This window comes from Uranotaenia lowii, chromosome 1 (genome assembly GCF_029784155.1).
Source record: "Uranotaenia lowii strain MFRU-FL chromosome 1, ASM2978415v1, whole genome shotgun sequence".
Taxonomy (NCBI): domain Eukaryota; kingdom Metazoa; phylum Arthropoda; class Insecta; order Diptera; family Culicidae; genus Uranotaenia; species Uranotaenia lowii.
The window spans coordinates 160,341,061-160,356,695 of NC_073691.1; the positions used below are offsets into that span (position 1 = coordinate 160,341,061).

Sequence of the window (15,635 nt, forward strand, 5' to 3'; positions counted from 1 at the left end):
CGTTTCTAGGGTAGGGCCATATAGCCTGATTTTGGCTTTATTAGAGTCCAGATGATATTATAGAATGCACTTTACCTTTTTATGAAGATTAATGCTATAGTCCAAACGAAATTTTGCTGACCATAATAAAGCTAAAATTGTTACTTGGGATGAATTTATGATTAGGTGCATCTTTTTTCACTGCTTTGATAGATCGTGTTCCTAGTTAGAAAACTATCTGATTGTTTAGTAAATTCAAGTCATTCATACCGTTTATCGCGATCCTTTGAGCATCAAATTCAATGTTGTTTTGTTGAATTTACTGAGCGTTCACTTTAGAGCTTGAACATTGAGCCTGAAAACAGTACTGAGGATTTTTTTGTCCAAACTTTCGGCGATGTTGCCACATATTTTATTTTAAGAAGATTTTGTTTTTGGATAAAGTGCACATTAGATTGATTTTTTCGAATAAAAAACTTGGGGATTGTCATAATTTTATTTTCTTGCGAAAAAATCTTCATGATTGAACAGATTTGAAATTGTTTTCAGATTTTTTGACATTTGTCTCTTAAATTTTGACAGATCGAAACGCTCCTGCTTATGCTAACAGTCAAAGTTTCTCTGCACAAAATCCAACAAGCCTCTTAATTTTTTTATTCAGCTCAGTCTTCGGTGTTTATGGAAGCATTTATATTCAGAAGTGCCAGTCGATAAATCAATTTTTCCTGCTGGGCACGTGAAACTGAAGGTCATACGCAAGGGGCATGAAAGTGGACCGAACCTAATCAGAGAAAGAAAGCAAAACCATTCCGTGGTCTGTCGAAGTTAATGCGTAGAGGCGTTAAGATTAATTTGGTTAGATAGAGAATCCTGAAAGGAAGGCGAAAGTTTCCCGGCCGGCATTGTAATCTCACCCCGAGTCGCTGGAATGGAGTGTTTTATTGGCGTGTGAAAGTTGATTAAGCAAAAGTACTCAGATGGAACCAAGCTGTAAGCTGGCTTTAAACTTAATTCTTGAAACGAAACTAAGACAGTAGAACGCGTAAGAGTGCTTACCAAAACAAGTTTTTGAATCAGAGAAACTGTCACTGACGGCACTGAAGTTGAAGCGAACAAATTTCCCTTCTCTGTCCAATTATTTCTTCATCTGGATACAAATTTAATTGCTACCGCTTTTGGAAAAGCTTGGAGCAATTACATTTTATGACCTTTTGCTCAAAAGAGTGGGCGACTAAGTACTAGGAACGGTCCTGTTACGATTTGAACAAGGAACGTTTTGCTTTTCTTTTATTTATGTTAAAGTTATATCCTTTTAAAATTGTCGCATAGTCCTTATGTTGAAATAGGTATCTCCTGAATTTGTTTTATTCACGTTTTTTTTTAAATCAATGTATGAAAAAAAGAAATCCCAAACTTATACTGCCATTGTCCGGGAACAGAAATGCGTTCTTTCTGCAGGTAATTTTACCGCAAAAAAATCCACAAACGTGGCGCTATTTATTCAAAACTAATTTAAACTTCGCGAACAACTTCTTTGGGCATACAGTCACAGCCGGAGAAGCCGGGCGCGATAAAATACCAATATTGAACCAAACTTTTTACCATTCTGGAGCCTTCCACCAGTGTAAATCGCAGGAAACGTTTTGTTTGCATACATGAAACACACACGTTCACGTCTGCAGGCAGACCCCTGTCAGATGGTGGTTACGAGGAAACTCTTTTGGTAACCATTTCCTGGCGGTTCGATTTGGCTGGCAGTCGATTTGCGAGAGGGTGGGCCTGGTGGATGCGCTGAATCTCGGGTTGGAAAAGTGATAAACGATCTGAAACCCCTCGCTAAAATAAGGACGAGGAGATATTTCCTGAAAGCCGTGCCTAGCGGAAAAACTGGCCAGCGAAGAGTCAGCTGAAGATCGTTTTTTTTTATATTTGATTTTTTTAGGCTTAAAAAGCATCCATATATTGATTGCCATATCCCAAAAAAAAATTATTATGAAAAACAAAAAAAATTAACGAAGAGTTGCGGATTAACACCATTCCAAAAAATAAACGTGTACAGCAACACACAAACTTCCAAACTCGACAGGCTGCCATTTCTCTCACAGTTGCTATTATTTTACAATTTTTTTCAACACAAACAAGTTGAGCTTATAAACAAATTCATCATTCATTGAAGTTTGAACATTCTGCGTGCACTAGAAAGAGGAATAAAGCTATTTTAGTGAAATTTCAACTGTGAAAGAAATTGCAGCATGATATTTGTTCCGGCCTAATGACTTGTAAACATTATTTTTATTTAAGAATTTTGTAAAAATTGTTAAATTTCGAAGAAAATTTGAAAAGTAACATCAAAAACATTCTAGAACTAGTCGTAAGAAAAACTAGTCGTAACAAATTAACAAGAGCACGGTAATAAAAATGTACTCTCTGATAATGATAATTTCTATCGAAGACAATGTAGTTTTGAGTTGAGTGAAGAAAGTAACAATTTATACATTCTACAATATATTATTGTTCCTTGGAATATCCAAAAAAATGATTTTCTACCTCAATTTTCATGGATCCAGAGTAGTGACGAGGCTCTACGTAAAAGCAAAAAAAAAAATATTTAGAACTGAAAAAAACTGAGTGTTTGATTAATTTCACTTTCTTATTTGTGGTCTGTAGTGAGCGTTCCCTCAGATTTATAGAAAAATGTATGGTCCTTCAAAGGTTATGAGCGTTTTAAATTCGGAAATAATATTGAAAGAAGGGTTTAAAGAAATGTTGCAGTGCTTTTAAGTTTTTTTTCGATTATAATCGTTTTACCATCATTATGGCATTCGCGACTTTATCAACGTTACAGTTGGCGGATCGTTACTGAGAAACTTATCCGGTACAACTGTGTTCGATGTTTACTCTTGGGCTCGAACTCGCGGACATCTGCTCAGGAGACAACAAACTTGCCAACTGAGCTATATCACAAGCCCACTTTTAAGTTTATCAAACATTTTGTGACCACCTACGGTGATTTGTATAAAAAAATACTTAAAGCACTCTTTTAACTGTTAATTTGATGTTGAATGGAAGAAATTTTCATGGAAACAATAACATTTTTTTTTTCATAATTATATAGGGTTTTCCGCAAGCAAACAATTCACTCATTCAATGATTATCGAAACAGATAGTTTTTAACACTTATCATATCGACACTTTGTATATACCTATTCATGCCAAAAACAGACAAATGACGGCAACCGCCTTTTCTGCTGAAACTCTCTTGTTTCTCACCCGATTTCTGCAAAAATTGTAGTTTTGGAAAGCTTATAACGTGACTCAAATATGATTTTCAGCTACAGTCATTTATCTTAAAGTTATTCAAAGTCTAAGATTTTTTTAAAAAAAAACATGCTTCGAGAAAAAGGCTGTAAATCAGTTATTGAGTGCTCGAAAATTTTTTCACTTAGTGCCTAAGTAAGCCGAAGTTAAAAGCGACATATATGTGTTGCATAAATATTTGAAACTTTTTTCAATTTATTTTTTAAAATCATGACCACAAAAAATGTAAAAAAAAGTTGTGTAAAACCCGTACTTTTATATCAATCAACAGCCAAAGCTGTTCCAGTTACAGTAGAAAATTTCTTAAGAGTGGATTGTAAAGTTGACGTAATTTATAACATTTTGGAATCTTTCGATTCGATTCAAATCACGAAACACACAATTTTTGACGAATTTTCGAAGGTAGCTGTTTTCAATTTTTTCTATGAATCTACATTTTCTAGGACACTTTATACACCTAAATTGAGCTTAGCACTGGATTTTGAGTATGTTAACGTAATGTTTAGGCAATAACTATAGGCACAAGAAAGGATATTTCATACCGATTCTAGTGATGCAACTGAACTGGCGGTGTGATGCTTAACAAAATATGATAAATGAAAAAGTGAAGTAGGTACTTTCTTAATTTTGCAAAGTCAGCACAAATTCTTGCTTGGCAGACGGGCGAGTCAGATTCAGATTTTAGATTCAGATTTCAAATTTCAGATTCAGATTTCAGATTCAGATTTCAGATTCAGATTTCAGATTCAGATTTCAGATTCAGATTTCAGATTCAGATTTCAGATTCAGATTTCAAATTCAGATTTCAGATTCAGATTCAGATTTCAGATTCAGATTTCAGATTTAAGATTTCAGATTTTAGATTTCAGATTTCAGATTTCAGATTCAGATTTCAGATTCAGATTTCAGATTCAGATTTCAGATTCAGATTTCAGATTCAGATTTCAGATTCAGATTTCAGATTCAGATTTCAGATTCAGATTTCAGATTCAGATTTCAGATTCAGATTTCAGATTCAGATTTCAGATTCAGATTTCAGATTCAGATTTCAGATTCAGATTTCAGATTCAGATTTCAGATTCAGATTTCAGATTTCAGATTCAGATTTCAGATTCAGATTTCAGATTCAGATTTCAGATTCAGATTTCAGATTCAGATTTCAGATTCAGATTTCAGATTCAGATTTCAGATTCAGATTTCAGATTCAGATTTCAGATTCAGATTTCAGATTCAGATTTCAGATTCAGATTTCAGATTCAGATTTCAGATTCAGATTTCAGATTCAGATTTCAGATTCAGATTTCAGATTCAGATTTCAGATTCAGATTTCAGATTCAGATTTCAGATTCAGATTTCAGATTCAGATTTCAGATTCAGATTTCAGATTCAGATTTCAGATTCAGATTTCAGATTCAGATTTCAGATTCAGATTTCAGATTCAGATTTCAGATTCAGATTTCAGATTCAGATTTCAGATTCAGATTTCAGATTCAGATTTCAGATTCAGATTTCAGATTCAGATTTCAGATTCAGATTTCAGATTCAGATTTCAGATTCAGATTTCAGATTCAGATTTCAGATTCAGATTTCAGATTCAGATTTCAGATTTCAGATTCAGATTTCAGATTCAGATTTCAGATTCAGATTTCAGATTCAGATTTCAGATTCAGATTTCAGATTCAGTTTTCAGATTTCAGATTCAGATTTCAGATTCAGATTTCAGATTCAGATTTCAGATTCAGATTTCAGATTCAGATTTCAGATTCAGATTTCAGATTCAGATTTCAGATTCAGATTTCAGATTCAGATTTCAGATTCAGATTTCAGATTCAGATTTCAGATTCAGATTTCAGATTCAGATTTCAGATTCAGATTTCAGATTCAGATTTCAGATTCAGATTTCAGATTCAGATTTCAGATTCAGATTTCAGATTCAGATTTCAGAGTCAGATTTCAGAGTCAGATTTCAGATTCAGATTTCAGATTCAGATTTCAGATTCAGATTTCAGATTCAGATTTCAGATTTCAGATTCAGATTTCAGATTCAGATTTCAGATTCAGATTTCAGATTCAGATTTCAGATTCAGATTTCAGATTCAGATTTCAGATTCAGATTTCAGATTTCAGATTCAGATTTCAGATTCAGATTTCAGATTCAGATTTCATATTCAGATTTCAGATTCAGATTTCAGATTCAGATTTCAGATTCAGATTTCAGATTCAGATTTCAGATTCAGATTTCAGATTCAGATTTCAGATTCAGATTTCAGATTCAGATTTCAGATTCAGATTTCAGATTCAGATTTCAGATTTCAGTTTCAGATTTCAGATTCAGATTTCAGATTCAGATTTCAGATTCAGATTTCAGATTCAGATTTCAGATTCAGATTTCAGATTCAGATTTCAGATTCAGATTTCAGATTCAGATTTCAGATTCAGATTTCAGATTCAGATTTCAGATTCAGATTTCAGATTCAGATTTCAGATTCAGATTTCAGAGTCAGATTTCAGATTCAGATTTCAGATTCAGATTTCAGATTCAGATTTCAGATTCAGATTTCAGATTCAGATTTCAGATTCAGATTTCAGATTCAGATTTCAGATTCAGATTTCAGATTCAGATTTCAGATTCAGATTTCAGATTCAGATTTCAGATTCAGATTTCAGATTCAGATTTCAGATTCAGATTTCAGATTTCAGATTCAGATTTCAGATTCAGATTTCAGATTCAGATTTCAGATTCAGATTTCAGATTCAGTTTTCAGATTTCAGATTCAGATTTCAGATTCAGATTTCAGATTCAGATTTCAGATTCAGATTTCAGATTCAGATTTCAGATTCAGATTTCAGATTCAGATTTCAGATTCAGATTTCAGATTCAGATTTCAGATTCAGATTTCAGATTCAGATTTCAGATTCAGATTTCAGATTCAGATTTCAGATTCAGATTTCAGATTCAGATTTCAGATTCAGATTTCAGAGTCAGATTTCAGATTCAGATTTCAGATTCAGATTTCAGATTCAGATTTCAGATTCAGATTTCAGATTCAGATTTCAGATTCAGATTTCAGATTCAGATTTCAGATTCAGATTTCAGATTCAGATTTCAGATTCAGATTTCAGATTCAGATTTCAGATTCAGATTTCAGATTCAGATTTCAGATTCAGATTTCAGATTCAGATTTCAGATTCAGATTTCAGATTCAGATTTCAGATTCAGATTTCAGATTCAGATTTCAGATTCAGATTTCAGATTCAGATTTCAGATTCAGATTTCAGATTCAGATTTCAGATTCAGATTTCAGATTCAGATTTCAGATTCAGATTTCAGATTTCAGATTCAGATTTCAGATTCAGATTTCAGATTCAGATTTCAGATTCAGATTTCAGATTCAGATTTCAGATTCAGATTTCAGATTCAGATTTCAGATTCAGATTTCAGATTCAGATTTCAGATTCAGATTTCAGATTCAGATTTCAGATTCAGATTTCAGATTCAGATTTCAGATTCAGATTTCAGAGTCAGATTTCAGATTCAGATTTCAGATTCAGATTTCAGATTCAGATTTCAGATTCAGATTTCAGATTTCAGATTCAGATTTCAGATTCAGATTTCAGATTCAGATTTCAGATTCAGATTTCAGATTCAGATTTCAGATTCAGATTTCAGATTCAGATTTCAGATTCAGATTTCAAATTCAGATTTCAGATTCGGATTTCAGATTCGGATTTCAGATTCAGATTTCAGATTCAGATTTCAGATTCAGATTTCAGATTTCAGATTCAGATTTTAGATTCAGATTTCAGATTTCAGATTCAGATTTCAGATTCAAATTTCAGATTCAGATTTCAGATTCAGATTCAGATTTCAGATTCAGATTTCAGATTCAGATTTCAGATTCAGATTTCAGATTCAGATTTCAGATTCAGATTTCAGATTCAGATTTCAGATTCAGATTTCAGATTCAGATTTCAGATTCAGATTTCAGATTCAGATTTCAGATTCAGATTTCAGATTCAGATTTCAGATTCAGATTTCAGATTCAGATTTCAGATTCAGATTTCAGATTCAGATTTCAGATTCAGATTTCAGATTCAGATTTCAGATTCATATTTCAGATTCAGATTTCAGATTCAGATTTCAGATTCAGATTTCAGACTCAGATTTCAGATTTCAGATTCAGATTTCAGTTTCAGATTTCAGATTTAGATCTCAGATTTCAGAATCAGATCAATCTTCATCGAAGATCTGTATCTCTAATCTGTTTCTGGTGTCTGCATCTGAATCTGAATTTAAAATTTTGAACCAATGTCTATATCGAACTTTTGGTTGTGAAACTTGAATCTTGAATCTGGTTAGGAATTGTATGCTAATCAAATCACCAAATCTCAATCAGAAATCTGAATAATAAATCCTCATCTGGAATCTAAAATTTACATAGAACTTAATCTGAAATCTTACTTTTAGCTAAAATAAAATTATTAGAAATCTGAATTTGAAAGTCTAGATCTGGAATCTGAACCTGAAATTCGATATCTGAATTCTGTATCTAAAGGATGCAGGTATCTGAAATCTCTTTCCGAACTCTTAAATTTGTGTCTGTAATATGAGTCTGAAATTTGAATCCTAAATTTGAATCTTGAATTGAAATCTTAATCCGATACCTAAATCCTGAACCCTGAAAACTTAAATCCACCTAAAACCTGATTTTGAAATTCTTTCTGTATTCAGAAACTATAATTAGCGATTAGATTTTGAAATGTAGATCTGAAATGAGTTGTGATATTTAAACTTTAGTATTTCAATCAAACGTAAAAAATGTTGGAACATTTGTGAAAATCAAAGACCTTTAAAGATCGGCTGTGATGATCTGTACCTGAATTTGGATTCATTTTACTTGTTTTCTTTAAAACAAAAACTTTAAAATATTCTATTCTATTTTGTTTATTCATAGAGGATTTTTAACAGCTTAGTCATTCTTCCTCTATATTTTAAACGGATTTAAAATTCTCAAATATTCATCGGGAAATTAAATCAGGATCCTGAGAATCAAATCTATGGAAAAAAAATCGAATCAGCATTAAAAAAAATTATCCTGTTTCATTTTTCGTCAAAATGTTGACTAAATCTATTGCAATCCTGGATCTGGAATTAGATTTTCAGTAAAGTAACTTCCTTAAAGAAGGTTGCATTTTGGGCAGACTTGATTTGATGTCTTATTCATGAATATGTTTTTTAATTGTCATAATAAATCGTAGGACATTAAATTTTCTAAATTGACTGTTTTGCGGATATATTCGAAACTATTTTCTAATCTATACTCGCATAATAGTACCATACCGAATATATTTTTGTCAACCTTTGTGTTTTCCTTACCTTGGATTAATTTATTTCTGATTTTCTCAAAGCGATAATCAACTATAAAAACATACTTTTTTGGGAAAATCGTAAACTCAATGCCGTTGATGAAACTTTTTTTGTTTTTAATTGTCTGGTAGTGTTTTTTCTCTTTTGACATCATTCCTTCTATCTCTGTAGCCTGTCTTCGAAGACTATTTTGAATATTTCTTTATCAACTAAATTAAATATTCTTCAGAAATGACTCACACCATAAATATAATATTTCTCGCCGAAAATAAACCTGAAAAGGTACCGAAATTCGTAATATTTCACGTATGGCACTCTTATGCGGGTATATTTCATAAGAGGCAGTAACGTTTTTCGAAATTTCCAGAACAAACTATTTTGTTTTATTGTTTTATATTGAAGTCTTATGTCAAAAATGATAAGTTGTCAGGTTAGATAAAAAGTGATGAAAGTGCATATGGGACTGTTATGCGAGTAGGGGCAGTATATATGCACAGAAATCACTGGATTTATTCAAAGTATGTAGCACATTATTATATTTTTGTCACATACGCATTAGACTGAGTCGATGTGGGGTCATTTTTAAATTTCTCAAGCCCTGGGGTCTAAAATGCTTCGTTTTGATCCAAAACTCATCCATGATTTTTTGCAGAATATTAAAGTAACATTTACATGAGTAAATTTGAATTGTTGCGTTTGTATGGGAAAACTGAATAATTTGTTCTGAAAAATCACCATCATTTTTGTTTCTTCTGTGGAACCGAGCCAGCTTAAGTTGTTTGTGCCAATTTATAAGGTTCTTAAAGTGAATTTTCCGCTGAACAACTTTGTCCAAGACTGTAACTTCGTATTTTATTAGACAAAAAAGTTATTACGTGTTGAATAGGGGGAGGGAATTTTGGCATTGATAAACAATGAATTCAACTGACATCACTGCTGGGTGCCTAACGAGATATTGCAAGACTTCTTTCATGCAATTTTTCGCGAGGCTCCAGCAGTGATGTCAATTGAATTTATGGTTTATCATACGAATAGACATACCCCTGTTAAACAGCTTACAACTTTTTGCCTAATAAGATACGAAGTTACAGTCTTCAACAAAGTTGTTCAACGGTAAATTTCCTTTAAGAAATTTTTAAATTGGCACTACTAAAACCATCAGCTGGCTCGGTTCCACAGAAGAAGCAAAAATAATGTTGATTTTTTAGTACAAAATATTCAATTTTCCCATACAAACCTAAAAGTTCAAATTTACTCATGTAAACGTTACTTTAAAATTCTGCAAAAATTCATGGATAATTTTTGGACCAAAACGAAGAATTTTAGCCCCCAGGGTTTGAAAAATTCAAAAATAACCCCAAATCGACTCAGTCTAATACGCATAAACATTTTTTTTCAAATACCCTAATTTTAAAATTCACTTGTTTCCCCAGTTCGAGAACGAACGGATTTCGATGGAGAACGGCTGCTGAAAGCATTCCATCTTTTCGTCACCGGGCTTGATTCATTCATTTCTCGTCCCCGGAACGCAGCCCTGTTGCTTTTTTGTGGGTGATGTCTGGTTTATCTCACGTTTTACCACCCGTTATAGGAATCCTTCTTTGGGCAATCCTTCTTTGGGCACCGAGCACTGTGTAAATACTTGGATACCCCGGGGTTGCTCTGGAATCTTTTTTATTGCTTACGCACTTGAGGCTCGAAATATGGTTAGATAAAAAAAAGAGGTCGATGTAGGAGTGAAGAAAAAAATGCAGGAAGTGACACTTTCCAATCGACGAAGAACTCAACCGGAATAAATCGTTCATCCTGTTTGATTAATTGATGGATTTTGGAGGAAGATGCTTCCTCATCCGACAAGCATACGGGCAATCTGTAACGGATCACAACAGAACAGGGTAGGCCATAACATGTTGTAGGTGGTCTCATCACTCAAGTCGGGCCCGTTCGCCAAAGTGGGTTTTTTCGGGTTTCTTTTGATAGCACCTTTTTTTTCCTGACAGCTGATGTATTATCACCCTCACACCACGATCTTTACTGGTTTGACCTGATGTTGGATGTTTCTATTTGGAGGTACCCGCGTGAACAGGTATTCATTAACCTTTACGTCATAACATTCCCCTTGATTCACTCGGCACCTGATGGACTTTCCACCCTCAGTTTTAGTGTGCATGATCACTTTTGGTATGGAACTATCTCACCAATACCACCACACTCAGTAGCTGCCTCAATGATTGAAAGTCGTCATGAATCGCTTGTTCGAGGTAGATTCTCACCTAAATGGGTGTGTTTGGCTTCTCCCATGGCACAAAATGTGGTCACATCTGACTAATTATTTTTCCTAGAATATTGACCATATCATGATATGGTCACAGAGCCCCCCACAAAGCTGACGAGATATTCCAATATTTCACAACCGAAACTACTCATAGTGGAATCAAATCATCACAAACTTCATCGCCAGAGCACTTTAGTCACCATGCGATCACTAGTCCATACCCATTGATTGCATCTAAATAGCTGTTGGGGACGATTTTATTTACAATGCAAAATATTAAGACACGAGACGGTGCTTTTCCATATAATACACTGCGCACATGTATACGAATGTACACATTTGAATCTTCACCATGCAGCCAGAGAAACCGGCACGCTTAATAATAATCACTCGACTGAAAACAGCAAGTCTTTCGAAGACCGACTTCGCAGGGAAGAAAACGACGCTCCAAGACAATTCACCGGAAGCACTGCGCTGTGCCGTCTCTGCCGTACCCGGTTGTTCGTCGTAACGCTGCAAAATGCATATAGGTAGTAGGTATTTGCTTCAGATGCGATAGCGATGGCAGGTTATCGGGAAGATCTTCAAATGGTCATGGATCATGGATTGAGAATAGCTACTGGGGCACTGTAAATGTACTGCTTAGATGAGTGTATCGTTATGTCTTAGTAGTTTAACCCTAATCGAGTAACTCCTTGCATCAATTTATTTCCGTTTTCGTTTAAGTTCAACCATAGTTTGTGTGGTTTGCCTATATAGAACGAGTTTAGTACCCCTTTGATTTTAATTATCAACAGTTCGGTAATACCAGAGTTCGTTTACTCATTTGTGTATACCTTCATCTAAAAAAAAACCGGTAGGACTTCAAATTTTCGAAGGTGATGTAAAATATTAGAGATACATGAGATATCAAAGAAGGAAAGAAAAAACATAAGCCGTAAATATCAGTAATTTTTCGAAAAAGTTGGTTTCGGTTTCGGTCGAAAAAGATACAACGGCTCACCGACGGGACTTGAACCCGCCATTTCAACTTAAGCATAACGGCACGTTAGCTAATTACACCACGGTGAATGTAATGAAATAGGCTCCAGTATGCGTACTAGTCGAGCTCCGTCGGTCGATTGTGAGTATTCATTATCCTGTTTGATTTGATCTTCTATGTACTGAGTACGGTGGTGCAAAGTTTTATATGTTGGTTATCCGCCATGGGTGCACGGATGCACCGCAGTTTCTGCCTAAGTCGGTGCTTACATGCTACAAAACTAAAAAAGCAGATAATTTGGAAGAGGCTTCAAAACTTTTCGCAGAATATTTTCGAAATGTTTACTGCTCGAATAATATTCAAAGTGATTTAACATATCTTTTTCCGGAGGAAGTTTTTCCTGAGCTAACAGTATCGAAAACAGATATAAGAAGGAAAATTTTTATGCTCGACGAATTCAAAAGCAGTGGTCCTAGCGGGGGGATACTGAAATCGCTCATTAAAAAGTGTGTCAATTGACTTCCGGAACCCCTTACATCCCCTTTTTTCTGACTCACACCATGAAGGAATATTTTCAAAGTTTTGAAAGATCTCGCATATTGTACCGATCCATAAAAGCTGTTCCAAGCTCTCTGTCGAAAATTATCGAGGAGTTACAATTCTCTCTGCTGTACCAAAGCTTTTCGAAAGTATCGTGTACGACCAAATGTATCCATGGTTGGAAAGAAAAATCTCGTAAGTTCAATGCGGGTTTCTTAAAAAACGATCAACCATAACAAATTTCGGGGAGTTTGTATCAAGAATTTTGAGTTGGATGATGCAAAGATTGCAAGTCGACGCTATATATACTGATATGTCAAAAGCCCTTTATGTGATCGAAATCAGCACACTGCTATTCGTGCTTAGTAAAAATGGAATTTCCAATACTTGCCTTAACCCTCATCCGCATCAGATTTCATTACCATAATCAGCACTAGGAGTGTCAATTTGACACTACAAGCTCGAATCTTTATAACTTTTGGCGTGTTCAACCGATCTAAACAAAACTTATATCAATAGAAACTTTGTAATGTCAGTAACATATGTTTAGAATATTATATATAGCTAAAGCTACTAGTTTTCTCGTTATTCAGCATGAAGAAAGAAAAAAAAATCCGAAAAAACATGCCTCAGGAAAACTGCTGTAGTCCATAAATTACACATCCAAAAAAAATATTTGCCTTGTGCATATGAAAGCTGAAGTTAATGCCTACATCATAAAGCCAAGAAATATTTTTAAAATTTTTTTTTAATGAAATGGTCACAAAAAGTTAAAAAAAGGGGTCTGAAAAACCCACTTTTCATTCGATTACAAGTAAATACTGTTTGAGCGATGGTAGAGTTTTTTGAAAAATATGGCTACAAAACTTATTGAAATTCTAACATTTTGCTGTCTTTAGATTTTCGATAAAACAAAAATTGAATTTACTGTAATTTTTCAAAGTTCACTACTTTGCGCGATTTTTTTACAAATTAAAATTTCATCTGTTTTTGTGGTCCACCGTCAGGTTGTACCCGGATTTTGAGTGCTTTTACTTTGTTTGTCCTATCAAAAGTGTATTCATTGGAAAGCACATTTAATCTACATTCTAGTGAGGTGCAACAATTCACGCTGTGAGATTTCACAAAAATATGAAAATTATAAACGTAAAATCATTCCTGAATTTCTAGAACCACAAGCAGCGCGTCCAGCAAAACGTGTTTGTTTGCTCTTCGAGTAGGTACGGTAGGTAATGATTCGGGCAGAGAGCCAAATTGACACTCTAAGTGAAGTTGGAAAAGGGAGTTTTTTTTGTACAGGCTTCCAGGGTTCGTCCTTAAAAAAAAGTAAAGATACAATATTCAAGAACTTTTGAAATCATTTGGGGTCCCCGAAGAAATTGTTGTATTTTGAAGCTTCTAAAAAAAGTTACAAGGCTTCAAACTTGCAATAGTGTCAAAATGACACTCTAATGCGGATGAGGGTTAAATGGATACGATCATACTTAATTGAAAACATTCAGTATGTAAAGCTGGGGAATGTCAGATCCGATGCTATTCGATCAACAGTGGTGTGCCACAAGGGAGTCACTTGGGACCCCTTCCGTTCATCACTGTTATAAACGAGTTCCCCGTGGTACTGAAGAACGTTTTTGTGCTTATATACGCAGATGATCTAAAAATGTTCCTCTCTGTTCGCAACCTGAAGGATTGCTCGACTGAAACGCACTGCACCTATTTTCAGGCCATTGAAGGACCTCGAAATGCAGTATTATATCGTTTCCTCGCAAACTAACGATTATCAGGTACGCCTATCGATTGAAAACAGCTTGACTATTACTAGAAAGACCTCGGTAAAGGATCTTGGAGTCGAGATAGACAAAGAACTGAATTTCACGAAACACATAGAGCAGGTAGTAGCCAAAGCAAACTCTATGTTTGCAATGGTCAGTAGAGTCTGCCATGAGTTACATGAACCTTCACAATCGTCTCAATTTATGTTGGATTAGTACAATGTCCACGTTAACAGATTGGAAAGAGCTCAGAAGAAATTTCTTAAATACGCTCTGAGAAACCTGGGATAGCAAGAGAAAATGCCGGATTACCATGCCCTGTGCATGATGTTTGGATTGGATTCGCTAGAAAATCGCAGGAAATCAAAGGATGTATTATTTTTCAAGGATTTGACAAGAAAAAGATATTATTCGGTCTAGGTCTAGGTCAGGCAAATAGAAATTTTGCTGCAGCATTTTTTACTTTTCGACAAAAAAAACGAGCACTTTTTGAAAAGATTTGTAATCGTTTATGATAAAAATTCGTGCCGGAACCAAGCAAAATCAACAAAGCTGTTGTTTCATAGATGAGGCATGCTCAGTTTGATGAAACGTTTTAGGAATGGAATGATGCCTGTTCACTGGTCGGTGATTTAATCAGAATAAATTGAAATTTGACGCTTTTTTTTGTTTTTTTCTACTGTTTCCCACCCCTGAAACTCGTTAATTTAAAATCAGCAATAGTACCAGTGTACTCATGTTCGACCAATATCGAAAGGACACAAGAGGCCAATACAAACTTCTTAAAGTTGGGTGCCAAATGATCCCCAAACGTGTCTTACCGCTCCAAGGGCCAATGATTGGGTGACAGCTGTAAATGTACATCCAGATGATGAATTGTCATAAAGGGCAGATGATAAATTACTATTTTGGTTTGGTTTTGGTTTGAATTAGAGATAGCAGATAGCATTGCTAGGAACGTATGTTTTTTCTGCAGAAGCTTTGTGCTGAGGTTATTTCGGAAATTACCTGTCATTCGAAGGAAAACATTCGCACCGGGAAATATTGGTGTGTCACATTTATATCAAACAATTCAAATTATAAACGACAAAAAAGAAAAACACCAATAAAACGTAATGAGGGAAATTGCTGGTTTTATTAGGATTCATTTACTGAATCAAAGCTCTGTAATTACTGCTTCAGATTCATTTTTCGTGTTTACTCACTGCTTAGCATTTGTTTACTAATTAGAAACTTGTGATTTTCACAGCTATATCTACCTAGCTTCAACAAATTGTATGCATAAAGTGTTACCGTTTTGCTCGATATTGGACACAAATTGTTTTAATTCAGAACTCTGAGTTTCTGCGAATTTTTAAATTTTTCAAAAATATTAAGACTTCAATTTTGACTAACGGAGCA

General features: G+C 34.4%; 2 protein-coding genes across 4 annotated transcripts in view; one reads left to right on the forward strand and one right to left on the reverse strand.

Annotated features, from left to right (window-relative positions):
- Nucleotides 1–15,635, forward strand: part of LOC129740695 (RNA helicase aquarius) — a 220,522-nt gene that overhangs the window by 54,205 nt on the left and 150,682 nt on the right. The gene's annotated exons all lie outside the window — the stretch shown is intronic.
- Nucleotides 1–15,635, reverse strand: part of LOC129740696 (probable G-protein coupled receptor Mth-like 5) — a 57,209-nt gene that overhangs the window by 37,834 nt on the left and 3,740 nt on the right. Inside the window, exon 1 of one of the 3 annotated variants that reach the window (XM_055732461.1) lies at nucleotides 10,939–11,111. The exons of the other annotated variants lie outside the window; for them this stretch is intronic. The gene's annotated coding sequence lies outside the window, so the exon portion shown is untranslated. Of the gene's footprint in view, nucleotides 1–10,938; nucleotides 11,112–15,635 lie in introns of those variants that run through there. 3 annotated transcript variants of the gene reach the window in all.